Raw genomic sequence first — 14,406 nt, forward strand, 5'->3', positions numbered from 1 at the left:
GGTGTTGGGTCATTGGGGTGACTGGATGACAGGCGCTGAGGGGGGCACGTGAAGGGATGAGACCTGGGTGATATGGTATATGTTGGCAAATTGAACTCTTCTCATTTAGGACCCTGAATATATCCTTCCAGCCCTTTCTGGTCTTCCAGGGCTCTGTGAAGAGATCTGCTGTTAACCTAATACTTCTCCCCATAAGTGTTATCACTTGTCTCTTAGTGTTTTGAGGATCTTCTCTTTATCTTTGGAATTTGCAAGTTTCACCATGAAATGTCGGGGTGTTGAACGGCTTCTATTGATTTTTGTGGGGGGGGGGATCTCTCTATCTCGAGGATGTGGATGCCTGTTTCCTTCCCCAAGTTAGGGAAGTTCTCAGCTAAGATTTGTTCAAATACACTTTCTGGTCCTCTGTTCCTTTCAGCAGCCTCTGGAACCCCCTTTCAACGTAGATTTTTCCTTCTGAGGCTGTCATTTATTTCCCTTAACCTTTCTTCATGGTCTTTTTATTTCTCTTTTTTCCTCAGCATCCTTCCTTGCCATCAACATGTCTTCTATGTCACTCATCATTCTTCTACCTCATTAACCTCATCGTTAGGACCTCCAGTGTGGATTGCATCTCATTTAATTGATTTTAATTTTGGCTTGATTAGATCGAAATTCTGCAGTCATGAGTCTCTTGAATCTTTCATTCTTTTTTCCAGAGCCATCAGTAGCTTTATAATTGTGCTTCTGTATTGGCATTCTGACATCGAATTGTCACCCAAATTCTGTAACTCTGTGGGAGAGAGGACTGTTAGTGATTGTTTCTTTTGTGGTGACTTCTTCCTTCTAGTCATTTTGCTCAGTGCAGAGTGGCTAAAAACAAGTCGTACTGGAAAAAGGAAGGAAATAAAGAAAAAAGGGGGGAAACAAAAAACAAAAACAAACAAATCAACAAAAAACAAGAAAATTTTCAAAGCTTAAAAAAATATAACAAGGAGGGGTCTCCTCTGATTCTATATACTGTAAGTCCCTCAACTTCCCCCTGGAGCTTTCCAGCGCTGCTTGGTTAAGAATTTGCTCTTCCCCTTTCCTTCCAGCTGGTCTTGTGAGGGAGGGTCCTGCTCTGCTGATAGTCAGGTGTGAGCACCAGGGGAGCTGCCCCACCCCCTGCCGGGGGCTCGGCTCCCTGGGAGCTGTTTATCCTGTGAGGCCCATGTTCCCTGGCCGCCCCACTCCAACCCAGGCGCAAGGTGACTTGGGAGGAACAACAACACTGGCAGCGGCCAGCTCTCCAATCCGAAAGTCAGCTCCCACATTAAGTCCTGCAGTTCCCAGTCCGCAAGAGCCTGGCAGCACTGGGTGTTGGTGGCACTGACCTGCACAGCTCAGGTGTGCCCGGTGGCAGGAGCGTCCTCGCTGTCCTGTGTCCTCCCGCCCCTGATTGCCCAAGGGGATCGCCAGATCCTGGGCTTTGTCACCCGGGGCCCTGGGCTCCCGGGCCTGCGCTGCTGAAATCACTCTCCCTTCCTGCGGGCCACGCATTCTCCTCCTTGCCGAGCTGCTGCCAGAGCCACCACCTGAGCTGCTCCCGAGATCCGATGGGTGTGCGCTCCAGACCTTTTCAGAGCTCCGCCCATGGTGTGTGGCGCTCTCTCCCCACTTCCTCTGTTAGTGACCCCGGGACCCTGGGGGCTCCACTGCCCCTCCTGGGATCCTGCCCGAGTTCCCTGTGAGCGCCTTTCCATCTGGAAATGTTGGTAAAGTTCCTGATTCTCCCGGTCTGGGCTTTCCTGTCCTGGAGTGTCTACTGCCTGGCCTTAGCGCGGCTCTTCGTGGGGGTTCTCCCCTCCCACTCTGGAGTCTTGTTATTTATTTTTTCGTCTTCCTATCTTGATAGAAGCGCAAACTCTTCTCACTGTAACCTTCCAGCTGTTCTCTCTTTAAATCCCAGGCCGAATTCGTAGGTTTTCAGGATGATTTGAAAGTCATCTAAGTAAGTTTTTGGGGATAGGGGATTTCGGAATCCTACTCTTCTGCCATCTTGCTGACAGTCTTGGCTCTTATTATCTTGATTTCCTATTTTCCCATTCTATTTACACAAATATGTTATTTTATCTTATTTCTATTTTACTTGTTAAAAATTTGAATTCAATTTGCCAGCATATAATAAACCATTAGTTTCAGATGTAGCGATCCATAAATTATCATTTGTGTGTAACACCCAGTGCTCATCACACCAGTGCCCTCCTTGATGCCCCTTACCCAGGTCCTGATCCCCCATCCACTTCCCCTCTAGCGACCCTCAGTTTATTTCACAGAGTTAAGAATCTGTCATGGTTTTTCTCTCTCTCTCTGATGACTTCCCATTCAGTTTTCCCTCCCTTCCCCTATGATTCTATGCAATGTTTCTTATGTTTCACATATGAATGAAACCATATGATAATTGTCTTTCACTGACTGACTTATTTCACTCTCTGACTAATACCCTCCAGTTCCATCCATGTCGATAGAAGTGGTAAAGATTCGTCCTTTCTAAAGGCTCGGTAATATCCCATTGTAACTATAGCCCACATCTTCTTTATCCATTCATCTGGCGATGGATATGTGGACTCGTTCCACATTTTGACCATTGTGGACATTGCTGCTGTGAACATTGGGGTGCAGGTGACCCTTCTTTTCACTACCTCTGTATCTTTGTGGTAAATACGCGGTAGCACATTTGCTAGGTCATAGGGTAGCTCTGTTTTTAAGTTCTTGAGGATCCTGCTCCCTTTTCCAGAGTGGCTGCTCCACTTTGCATTCTCACCAACAGTGCAAGACGGTACCCTTTTCTCCACAACCTGGCCAAAGTTTGTTGTTTTTCTGTCTTGTTCATTTTAGCCTTTCTGCCAGATGTGAGGTGGTATCTCATTGTGAGTTTTGTTTTGTTTTGTAATTTCCTGATAATGAGTGATGTGTAGCATTTTTTTCATGTGTGTCTGTTGGCCACGTGTTGTCTTCTTTGGAGAAATGTCTGTTCATCTCTTCTGCCCATTTCTTCACTGGATTACTGGTTTTGGGTCTTGAGTTCCATAAGTGTTTTACAGATCTTGGATATTAGCCTTTTATCTCCTATGTCATTTGCAAATGCCTTCTCCCATTTTGTAGGTTGCTTCTTAGTTTTATGGACTGTTTCCTTTGCTTTTTATCTTGATGAAGTCCCAATAGTTCAGTTTTGCTTTTGTTTCCCTTGCCTTTACAGACATGTCTTGCATAAGTTGCTATGGCCAAGGTCAAAGAGGTTGTTGCCTGTGTTTTCCTCTAGGATTGTGATGGATTGCTATTTCACCTTTAGGTCTTTCATCCATTTTGAGTTTATCTTTGTGTGTGGTGTAAGAGAATGGTCCAGTTGCATTCTTCTGCATGTGGCTGTCCAATTTGTTGAAGAGACCATCCTTTTTCCAGCGGATATTCTTTTCTGCTTTGTCGAAGATTAGTTGACTATAGAGTTGAGGGTCCATTTCTGGGTTCCCTCTTCCATTCCTTGATCAATGTGTCTGTTTTTGTGCCAGTACAATAACATTTTGATGATGACAGCTTTGTCTATGACATGCAGAAAAAACCTTAGACAAAATACAGCCTGAAGTCCAGACATTGTGATATAAACTGCTTTTGATTTCTTTTTGAACATTCCTATGGCAAATTGGGGTCTCCTCTGGTTCCATGCAAAACTTAGAAATATTTGTTTCTGAACTGTGAAAAATGTCAAGGGTATTTTGATAGGGACTACTTCAAAAGTGTACATTGTCCTGGGTTGCATGGACATTTTCACAATATTGATACTTCAAATCCATGAATATGGAATGTTAATGAATCTCTTTGCTCTTCCACAATTTCTTTTTAGGTGTTCTATAGTTTTTAGTTACAGATCCTTTACCTCTTTCATTACGTTAATTCCTAGGTATTTTATGGTTTCCGGTGCAATTGTAAATAGGATCAGCCCTTAATTTCTCTTTCGTCTATATCATTTTTGTGTCTAGAAATAAAGCAGATTTCTCTACATTGATTTTTTTATCCTGCCACATTGCTGAAATACAATATGAGTCCTAGCAAAGTTGCAAACTCTTGTGTTTTCCAAATAAAGTATCATGTCATCTGAGGAAAGTGAGATGTTGACTTCTTCCTTGCCAGTTTGAATGCCTTTATAATTGTTCGCATTTATTTGGAGTTGGTTGTGATCTGCCAATTTCATTTATGATTTTATTTGTTGGGATTCTTTATCTTTTCTTTGAGAAGTCCTTTGAGAGCTTTCTCAATCTCATGAATTCTTCCTAAGTAGAGGCCAGCTTGCCCTAGTGCTGAGATATGCTGTGAGTCTAGGGGTCCAATGGCACATGGTGAGCCTGCTATCCAGGGGCCTGCTTGGCCTAGCCATGTCTAGGTTGTGTAACCACAAGTCCAAAATCACAAGGTGAGCCCACTTACCAGTGGCCTAAGTGAGTAAAGCTGAGCTGTGATGTTGGTCTCCAGGTCCAAGCAACATGCTGATCCCACTGTGCAGGTGCCTCATTTCCCCAATGATGAGCTGGGATGCAGGGCTCATTATTTGGAGGCATTCTGCAAACCCAGTGTTCCCTGGACCCCCTTGCCTTCTTCTGGGCTCAGCTGGAGACTGGTGGTATGAGGGTTCCTGGTCCCTTCAGTGTTTGGGTGACCCACATGCCCTGGGGCACCTGGGATCAGCAGGTTCCCAATCTGAGGGCTCCTGGTAGGTGCTCTGTTCTGGGGACTGCATTTCTCCATGCCCTGCTGTGTTCGAGGATTTGTCCTTTGCAGGCTCCTGGTCAGCCAGGGATCTGGACGATCCGTTTCTCCACTACTGAGCTGGGGCAGGCAGCTCGTGGTCTGAGGGCCTGTGTTCCAATGACCCCCACCGTGTCCAGTGATGTGGTGACTCCTTGTCCCAGGACTTACTTGTTTCATAATACCCCTCTCTGCCAGGTGCATGGAGGCACTTCAGACATTGTACACATGGGAGTGGACTGGAAGATTAGGGCATTCATGAGCCCTGTGCTGATCTGGGTGGGTTGGAGAGCTCAAGAGAAGCAGTTAGTGCCCTGGGCTCCTCAGGACATAGACTCACAGCTTTCCGGTGCTGATCCCGGTGTTGTCCCCAGAGGTGTGGGAGGGGCTTTTCTCATCTGCCTGAGTATCCATGGTACCGATTCCCAGTGTCCCACTCCCACAGGTCACATGGGAATATGTCCGTGAGCAGCCAGGACAAACTCACAGTGGGAAAAGGGAACAGGAGTTGCCTGCAGTGGGTTCGAGGACTCTCAGGACCACAGAGGGGGATGAAGGGAGGTGCAAACATGCAGGTGGAGCCCAAAGTTTTGACAAGAGGCCTGGGGCAGGTGATGGGACAGGGGGCTTGCCATGGGCAGGGCCAGAAAACAGGGAAGCAAACTAGAGGGAGAGCAGGGAGATCTGTGGATGAAGTACCATCTCTGTCATCATGGGGGCCTGTGTGATTGCCATGCTTTTATATCAGCCCAGGTGCATCAGAGTGCCCTTCTGTATGTCACCACCATGCCGCAGCCAATCAGGCAGGCTCTCAGTGTGTCCTGATTCAGGTGGCCAATCACCATGCAGCTTAGGTGGCCAATGTCAGATGGTTTTCTCAGTGACTCTCCTGATATCGTTGCCTAGAAACCACGTTAAAACGGAAAACAGAGGAGGTGGGGGCAAGATGGTGGAAGAGTAGGGTCCCCAAGTCACCTATCCTTACCCAATTACCTACATAACAACTATATCATCTTGAAAACCTAGGAATTTGGCCTGAGAATTAAGTAGAGAACAGCTGTAATGCTACAGTGAGAGAAGAGTTCACGCTTCTATGAAATACAACTTCTTTTTGGCCACTCTGCACTGAGTAAAATGACTAGAAGGAAAAACTCTCCTCAAAAGAAAGAATCAGAAATAGCCCTCTCTCCCAAAGACTTACAAAATTTGTATTACAACTCAGTGTTAGAAAGCCGAATCACAAGCATAATTATAAAGCTACTGGTGGATCTAGAAAAAACCCTAAAGGATTCAAGACACTTCATGACTGCAGAATTTAGATCTAATCAGGCCAAAATTAAAAATCAATTAAATGAGATGCAATCCAAACTAGAGGTCAGAACGATGAGAGTTAACGTGGTAGAATGAGTGAGTGACATAGAAGACAAGTTGATGTCAAGGAGGGAAACTGAGGAAACAAAGAGAAGAGAAAAATGACTAAAAGATCATGAGGATAGGCTAATGGAAATAAATGACAACCTCCGAAGGAAAATCTACTTTTATCTGGGGTCCCGAGGGTGCCGAAGGGACACAGGCCCAGAATATGTATTTGAACAAATCAGAGCTGAAAACTTCCCTAATTTGTGGCAGGAAACAGGCATTCAGATCAGGAAATGGATAGATCCCCCCATGAAATCAATAAAAACCACTCTACACCTGGACATTTAATAGTGAAACTTGCAAATTCCAAAGATAAAGAGAAAATCCTTAAAGAAGCAAGAGAAAAGTAATCTCTAAATTTTATGGGGAGAAGGATTAGCATAACAGCAGACCCTTCCACAGAGACCTGGCAGGCCAGAGAGGGCTGGCAGGATATAGTCAGGGTCTTAAATGAGAAGAACATGCAGCCAAGAATACTTTATCCAGCAAGGCTCTCATTCATAATAGGAGAGATAAAGAGTTTCCAAGATAGGCAGAAACTGAAAGGATATGTGATCATGAAGCCAGCTCTGCAAGAAATACTAAGGGGGAATCTGTAATAGAGGAAGTCCAAGGTAACAATCCACAAAAACAGGGACGGAATAGGTATCATGATGACACTGAATACATATCTTTCAATAGGAACTTTGGATATGAATGGGTTTAGTGACCCCAGCAAAAGGTGCAGCTGCCGATTCAGACCGGATAAAAGAGCAAAACCCATCTCTTTGCTGTGTACAAGAGACTCATTTTAGACATTCCCACCAACAGTTCAGGAGGTTTCACCTTTCTCCACATCCTCTCCAACATTTGTGATTTCCTGCCTTGTTAATTTTCCCCATTCTCACATGTGTGAGGTGGTATCTCATTGTGGTTTTGATTTGTATTTCCCTCATGGCCAGGGATGCAGAGCATTTTCTCATGTGCTTGTTGGCCATGTCTATGTCTTCCTCTGTGACATTTCTGTTCATGTCTTTTGCACATTTCCTGTTTGGATCATTTGTTTCTTTGCTGCTGAGTTTAATAAGTTCTTTATAGATCTTGGATACTAGCCCTTTATCTGATACGTCATTTGCAAATGTCTTCTCCCATTCTGTAGGTTGTCTTTTAGTTTTGTTGACTGTATCCTTTGCTGTGCAAAAGCTTCTTATCTTGATGAAGTCGCAAAAGTTCATTTTTGCTTTTGTTTCTTTTGCCTTCATGGATGTATCTTGTAAGAAGTTACTGTGGCCGATTTCTAAAAGGGTGTTGCCTGTGTTCTCCTCTAGGATTTGATGGAATCTTGTCTCACATTTAGATTTTTCATCCATTTTGAGTTTATCTTTGTGTATGGTGCAAGAGAGTGGTCTAGTTTCATTCTTCTGCATGTGGATGTGTAATTTCCCCAGCTCCATTTATTGAAGATACTTTCTTCCAGTGGATAGTCTTTCCTCCTTTATCGAATATTAGTTGTCCATAAAGATGAGGGTCCACTTCTGGATTCTCAATTCTTTCCATTGATCTATGTGTCTGTTTTTTTGCCCCCCCCCATCTTTTTTTCTTTTATTCTATTCTTTTTTCCTTCTTTTCTTTTTTTTAAATTCTTTTTTCTTTTTGTTTTTCTTTTCTTCTTTCTCTTCTCTATTTTTCTCCTTTTCCCAATACAACTAGTTTTTGGCCATTTTGCACTGAATAAAATGACTAGAAGGAAAAACTAACCTCAAAAACAGAATCAGAAACAGGTCTCTCTCACACAGATTTACAAAATTTGAATTACAATTCAATGTCAGAAATCCAATTCAGAAGCACAATTATAAAGCTCTTGAAAAATGCATGAAGGATTCAAGAGACTTCATGACTACAGAACTTAGATCTAATCAGGCCAAAATTAAAAATCAATTAAACGAGTGAGTGACATAGAAGACAAGTTGATGAGAAGGAGGGAAACTGAGGAAAAAAGAGAAAATGAAAAAAGATCATGAGGATAGGTTAAGGGAAAAAATAACAGCCTCAGAAACAAAAATCTACATTTACCTGGTGTTACCGAGGGTACCAAAAGGGACAGAGGGCTAGAATATGTATTTGAAGAAATCATAGCTGAAAACTTTCCTAAATTGGGGAGGGAAACAGGCATTCAGATACAGGAAATAGATTTTTCCCACCCAATATCAATGATCTATATTCTGCAGGCATGAAGTCTCTTGAATCCTTCATACTTTTTTCCAAAGCCACCAGTAGCATTATTTTTCTGCTTCTGCATCGGCGTTCTGATATCGAAGTTTTACCCAATTTCTGTAATTCTGTGGGAGAGAGGACTATTTCTGATTTTTTCTTTGGGGTGAGTTTTTCCTTCAAGGGACTTTGCTCAGTGCATGGTGGCTAAAAACAAGTTGTACTGGGAAAGGAAGGAAAAAAAGAAACATTTCAAAATTAAAAAAAAATAACAAGGAGGTGTAGCCTCTGATTCTATATAGTTTAAGTCCCTCGAATTCCCCTGGAGCTTTCCAGTGCTGCTTTGTCAAGAACTTGCTCTTCCTGTTTCCTTCCAGGTGATCTTCTGGGGGAGGGGCCTTCTTTTCTGATTGTCAGGTGTGTGCCCCGAGGGAGCTGCCCCGGCCCCTGCCAGGGGCATGGCTACCTGGGAGCTGTTTATCCTGTGAGACCCATGCTCCCTGGTGGCCCCGCTCCATCCCAGGCACAATGTGACATAAGGGAGGAACAATAACACTGGCGGTGGCCAGCTCTTCAGCCCTAGAGTCAGCTCCCGCAGTAACTCCTGCAGACCCCAGTCCGTGGGAGCCTGGATGCTGCGGGCATGGGGGGCACTGACCTGCACAGCTCGGGGGGGCCCCGCGGCAGGAGCGTCCTCGCGGTCCTGTGTCCTCCCGGCCCCCACATGTCCCAAGGGGATCACCGGATCCTTGCTGTGTCCCCCAGCACCCTGGGGTCCGGGGCCTGTGCCTCTGGAATTGCTCTCCCAGGGCCATGCATTCCCCTCCTAGCCGAGCCGCTGCCAGAGCCGCCACCTCCGCTGTTCCGGGGCCCACTGGGTACGCGCTCCAGCCATTGCTGGAGCTCCGTCCATGGTCTGTGGCGGCTCTCCCCATTTCCTATGTTAGTGACCCCGGGAACCTGGGGGCTCCACTGCCCATCCTGGGATCCTGCCTGAGTTCCCTGTGAGTGCCTTTCCATCCAGGAATGTTGGTCAAGTTCCTGATTCTCCCGGTCTGGGCTTTCCCGTCCTGGAGTCCTCTCCTGCCTGGCCTTAGCCTGGCTCCTTGTGGAGGCTCTCTCCCATTGGAGTGTACTCATTTATTTTTCCGTGTTTCTACCTTGATAGAAGCGCAAACGCTTCTCACTTTAGCCTTCCAGCTATTCTCTCTTTAAATCAGAGGACGAATTCATCGGGTTTCAGGATGATTTGAAAGTTATCTAGGTAAGTTGATGAGGACAGGTGATTTCGGGATCCTACACTTCCCCCATCTTGTCGACAGCCATGTCTCTCATTATTTTGACTTCCTATTTTCCCATTGAATTTACACACATATTTTATTTTATCTTACTTTCATTTTACTCTTTAAAAATTTGAACTCAATCACCCATTAGAAACGACAAATACCCATCGTTTGCTTTGATGTGGTTGTAACTGGAGGGTATTATGCCGAGTGAAATAAGTCAATCGGAGAAGGACAAATATTATATGGTCTCCTTCATTTGGGGACTATAAAACATAGTGAAAGGAAATAAAGCGGAAATGAGATAAAATCAGTCTGAAAAATCAGAAAGGGAAACAGAATGAGAGACTCCAAACTCTGGGAAATGAACTAGAGGTGGTAGAAAGGGAGGTGGGCATGGCTTGGGGGTCACTGGGTGACAGGCACTGAGAAGGGCACTTGATGGGATGAGCACTGGGTGTTATTCTATATGTTGGCAAATTGAACACCAATAAAAAATAAATTTAAGAAAAATTAAAAATAAAAGATTCAGCTGTAGTGCTATCTAGGTGGCAATTCCTTGCAGGGTAGGACAAGGTTCCCCAGAGGGCTATATATCTTCTAAATCAGCTTCTAATGTATGATGCTGTTTCTCACATAGCTCACATTTACAGGTGCAGGAATCAAGGACTGGAACTGGGAGTTGTACTACTCACTATAACCCGTCATGATCTACTTGCAAAATGTTTCTTTCTTTCCCACGATTTATTATTCTGCTGGCCTAGAGGTCTCAGGTTCAAAGAGAGACACAAAAACAATCCCACTGATCTGGAAATTGAAACTGGTGCCTGGCCACTTTGAGCTCTTCAGGCCCCTGAATCAATAGGCAAGGAAGGAAGTTACTATGCTGGCTGGGTGATTAATCCCAAATACCCGGTAGAAATTGGATGAACTCCATAATGGAGGTTAAGAAGAGCATGTGTGAAAATCAGAGGATCAGTAAAGACATCTTTTAATATTACCTTCATGTTTTCATTTTCATTTCCTTCCATGTATTTTTTAATTTACACTTTAATTTCTGATTAACCCATTCATTATAAGCAGTAGGATATTCTTTAACCCCCATGTATTAGTGGTATTTCCAGTTTTTTTCTTGTGGTTGACCTTAAGTTTCATGGCATTGTGGTTGGAAACTATGCATGGTATAGTCTTCATCTTTTTGTACTTGTTCAGGTCTGATTTGTGACCTGGTATGTGATCTATTCTGGAGAATGTTTCATATGCACTCAAAAAGACTGTCTTCTGCTGCTTTAGGATGAAATGTTCTGAATATATTTGTTAAGTACAAAAAAAAAAGAAAAAAGAAAATAGAAACGACAAAGAGATACTACTTGCTTCGATGTGGATGGAACTGGAGGGTATAATGCTGAGGGAAAATAGTCAATCAGAGATAGGCAATCATTATATGGTCTCATTCATTTGGCATAATAAAAAATAGTGAAAGGGAATAAAGGGAAACGGAGAGAAAATGAGTGAAAATATCAGTTGATGATGACAGAATATGAGAGACTCCTAACTCTGAGCAATGAAAAAGGGGTACTGGTAAGGGAGTTTCCTGGATGGTTGGGGTGACTGGATGACATGCGCTGAGGGGGGCACTTGACGTGATGACCATGGGAGATATGCTATATGTTGGCAATTCATTTAGGACCCTGAATATATCATGCCAGCCCTTTCTGGCCACCCAGGTCGCTGGGGAGAGGTCTGCTGTTAACCTACTACTTCTCCTCATAAAGTTTAGGGATCCTTTGTATCTTGTTGCTTTGAGGATCTTCTCTATCTTTGGAATTTGGAAGTTTCATGATGAAATATCAGGGTGTTGAATGGTTTTTATTGCTTTTAGGGGAGGATCACTCTAGCTCCAGGATCTTCATGCCTGATTCCTTCCTCAAGTTAGGGAAGTTCTCTGCTATGATTTGTTCTCATACACTTTCTGGTCCTCTGTTCCTTTCGACACCCTCTGGAACCCCCTTTAAATGTAGATTTTTCCTTCTTAAGCTGTCATTTACTTCCCTTAACCTTTCCTAATGGTCTTTTGTTTTTCTCTCTTTTCCTCTGCTTCCTTCCTTGCCATCAACCTGTCTTCTATGTTACTCACTCGTTCTTCCACCTCATCAACCCTGGTCTGTAGGACCTCTAGTTTGGATTTTTAAGTGATTTAAATGATTTTTAATTTCGGCCTGATTAGATCTAAATTTTGCAGTCATGAAGTCTCTTGAGTCCTTTATGCTTTTTTCTAGAGCCACCAGTAGCTTTATAATAGTGCTTCTGAATGGGCTTTCTGACATTGAATTGTAATCCAAATTTTGTAACTCTGTGGGAGCGAGGACTGTTTCTGGTTCTTTCTTTTGAGGTAAGGTTTTCCTTCTAGTCATTTTGCTCAGTGCAGAGTTGCCAAAAACAATTTCTATTGGGGGAAAGGAGAAAAAGAGAGAAGAGAAGGAAGGAAAGAAAAAAACTTAAAAAAGAAGAGAAAAAAAAAGAGAAAAAAGTAAAAAAAGAGAAGAAAAGAGAAAAACAAAAATATGGGGGGGGGGGAGGAACAAACAGAAATCAAAAAACAAAAAACAAAAAAAAAAAATAAGGGGAGTACACTCTGATTCTGTATACTGTAAATTCCTCGACTTCCACTGGAACTTTCCAGCACTGGTTGATCAATAATTTTTTTTTCCTGTCTGTCTAGCTGGTCTTCTGGGGTAGGGGCTTGCTGTTCTGATTTTCAGGTGTTAGCACTTTGGGGAGCTGCTCAGCCCCCTGCCTAGTTCAGGGCTCAGTGAAAGATGTTTAACCTGTTTATACAGTGAGGGCACTATGAGGCTTATTGGGGTTTTTTTATCCTGTGAGGCCCCAGTAGGAACAACAACAGTGGCGGCGGCCAGCTCTAGAGCCCTGGAATCAGCTCCTGCAGTAACTACGGAGCTCTCAGTCTGCAGGGGCCTGGATGCTCTGGGGGAGGGGCCGCTGATCTGCTCAACTTGGGGCAGGAGTGTCCTTGCTGTCCTGTCCCTCCTGGCCTCTGCCTGTCCCCGGGGGAGCGCCGGATCCTGGACTGTGTCCGCAGGCACCCTGTGCTCCCGGCCTGCGCTGTTGGATTCGCGCTCCCAGCTGCGCAGCCCCTTCTGCGTGGAGCCTCTGCTGTAGCCGCATCTGAGCTGCTCCTGGGGGCTGTGGAGACCCCCCGCTGCTCAAGCTGCCTCCGAGCTGCTCCCTTGGACGAGCAGCCCCCTGCCCCAGGTGCCTCCACCTGAGCTGCCTCTGAGTTGTTCACGGGTCCAGCCAGGCACGCTGCAGCCCTTTAGGGAGCTCAGCCGTGGGGTGTGGTGTGCTCTCCCTGGGGCGCAGGTGGTCTGTTAGTGTCCCTGGGAGTCTGAGGTCATCCCTGCCCTCCTGGGAATCCTGCTCTAACTCCCTGAGAGCGCCTTCCTGTCCGGGAAGAATGGTGAAACTCCTGCTTCTCCAGGCTGGGCTCTCCTGTCCTGGGGACACTTTTCCAGAGTGGCTGCACCAGTTTGCACTCTCACCAACAATGCAAGAGGGTTCCCCTTTCTCCACATCCTCGCCAACATTTCTTGTTGGTGGCAGACTATGTCCGGAGCAAGGACTTTTGGGACTGCCTCATGAGTACGCATTTCTGGGGCCCTGTAGCCAACTGGGGTCTTCCCATTGCTGCCATCAATGACATGAAAAAGTCTCCAGAGATTATCAGTGGGCGGATGACATTTGCCCTCTGTTGTTACTCCTTGACATTCATGAGATTTGCCTACAAGGTCCAGCCTTGAACCTGGCTTCTGTTTGCATGCCATGCCACAAATGAAGTAGCCCAGCTCATTCAGGGAGGACGCCTAATCAAACATGAGATGAGTAAAAAGGCATCAGCATAACAGTGGAAAATGGGCAACCAGGTGTTTGAAGGGACAGCGTCTGCGCTGCTGCTGAGTCACAGATTCCATCCTCAGAATAGTCTTGCTAAGGAAAATAAGCTGAATGCTATTTTTACTAACCAATTTTTCTAGAAATAGCTGAGAGTCCCTAAGCCAACTCTCTGCTGCCTTACACATACCAAGTATTTTACTTCTCTTCATAAAGAGTAGCTCAAAATATGCAATCAATTTAATAATTCCCAATGATGGTTTTATCTGCAGTAATATGTATATTACTTGCTAGAATTTACTTAATAAAAAATTGGATAAAAATTGTAATTATTAGCACTTAAATACTCAGAATCTTTAACTCTTTAATGACCATGAGACCACCGACAGCTGGCCATACTTACACTGTCATCGCCAGTTTTTTTTATCCATTTAACTTTCTTTACTGAAAACCAATATTCAAGAAAGATGAACCCTCAATGCATCCTCTTATACTGACCAACGTAACTAAGTACAAATGAAGTCAATGGTGTACTCTGTTAGCATGCTGTGCTGTGTGTCAAGAAAACAAGCCCTCCCCCGCCCGAGCTCTGGCCCCCTGGCAAACACAGATAAATGATTGTGCACTGCGCTACCGTTAGGTGAGAGCTTTGGTTCATGCAGTCGGCTGCCAGAGGTCGCACTGAAACCCTGGAGCCCCAGCACCCACAGTCACCGGCGGCCAGCACGTGGCGTCAGCCGTGCTCCTTCCACAACACCAGATGAATACTGTGGTCGGGCATGCTGATGGCGAAGACCAGGCCCTTGTCATTGTGCCCATCCAGTCCATTGAGCCAGGACGCTTC

General features: G+C 44.8%; 1 pseudogene; it reads left to right on the top strand.

Annotated features, from left to right (window-relative positions):
• Positions 1 to 13,860, top strand: part of LOC119879238 — a 31,270-nt pseudogene extending 17,410 nt beyond the window's left edge.
• The last annotated feature ends 546 nt before the right edge of the window (positions 13,861 to 14,406 follow it).

Source organism: Canis lupus, unplaced genomic scaffold (genome assembly GCF_011100685.1).
Source record: "Canis lupus familiaris isolate Mischka breed German Shepherd unplaced genomic scaffold, alternate assembly UU_Cfam_GSD_1.0 chrUn_S472H633, whole genome shotgun sequence".
NCBI classification, from domain to species: domain Eukaryota; kingdom Metazoa; phylum Chordata; class Mammalia; order Carnivora; family Canidae; genus Canis; species Canis lupus.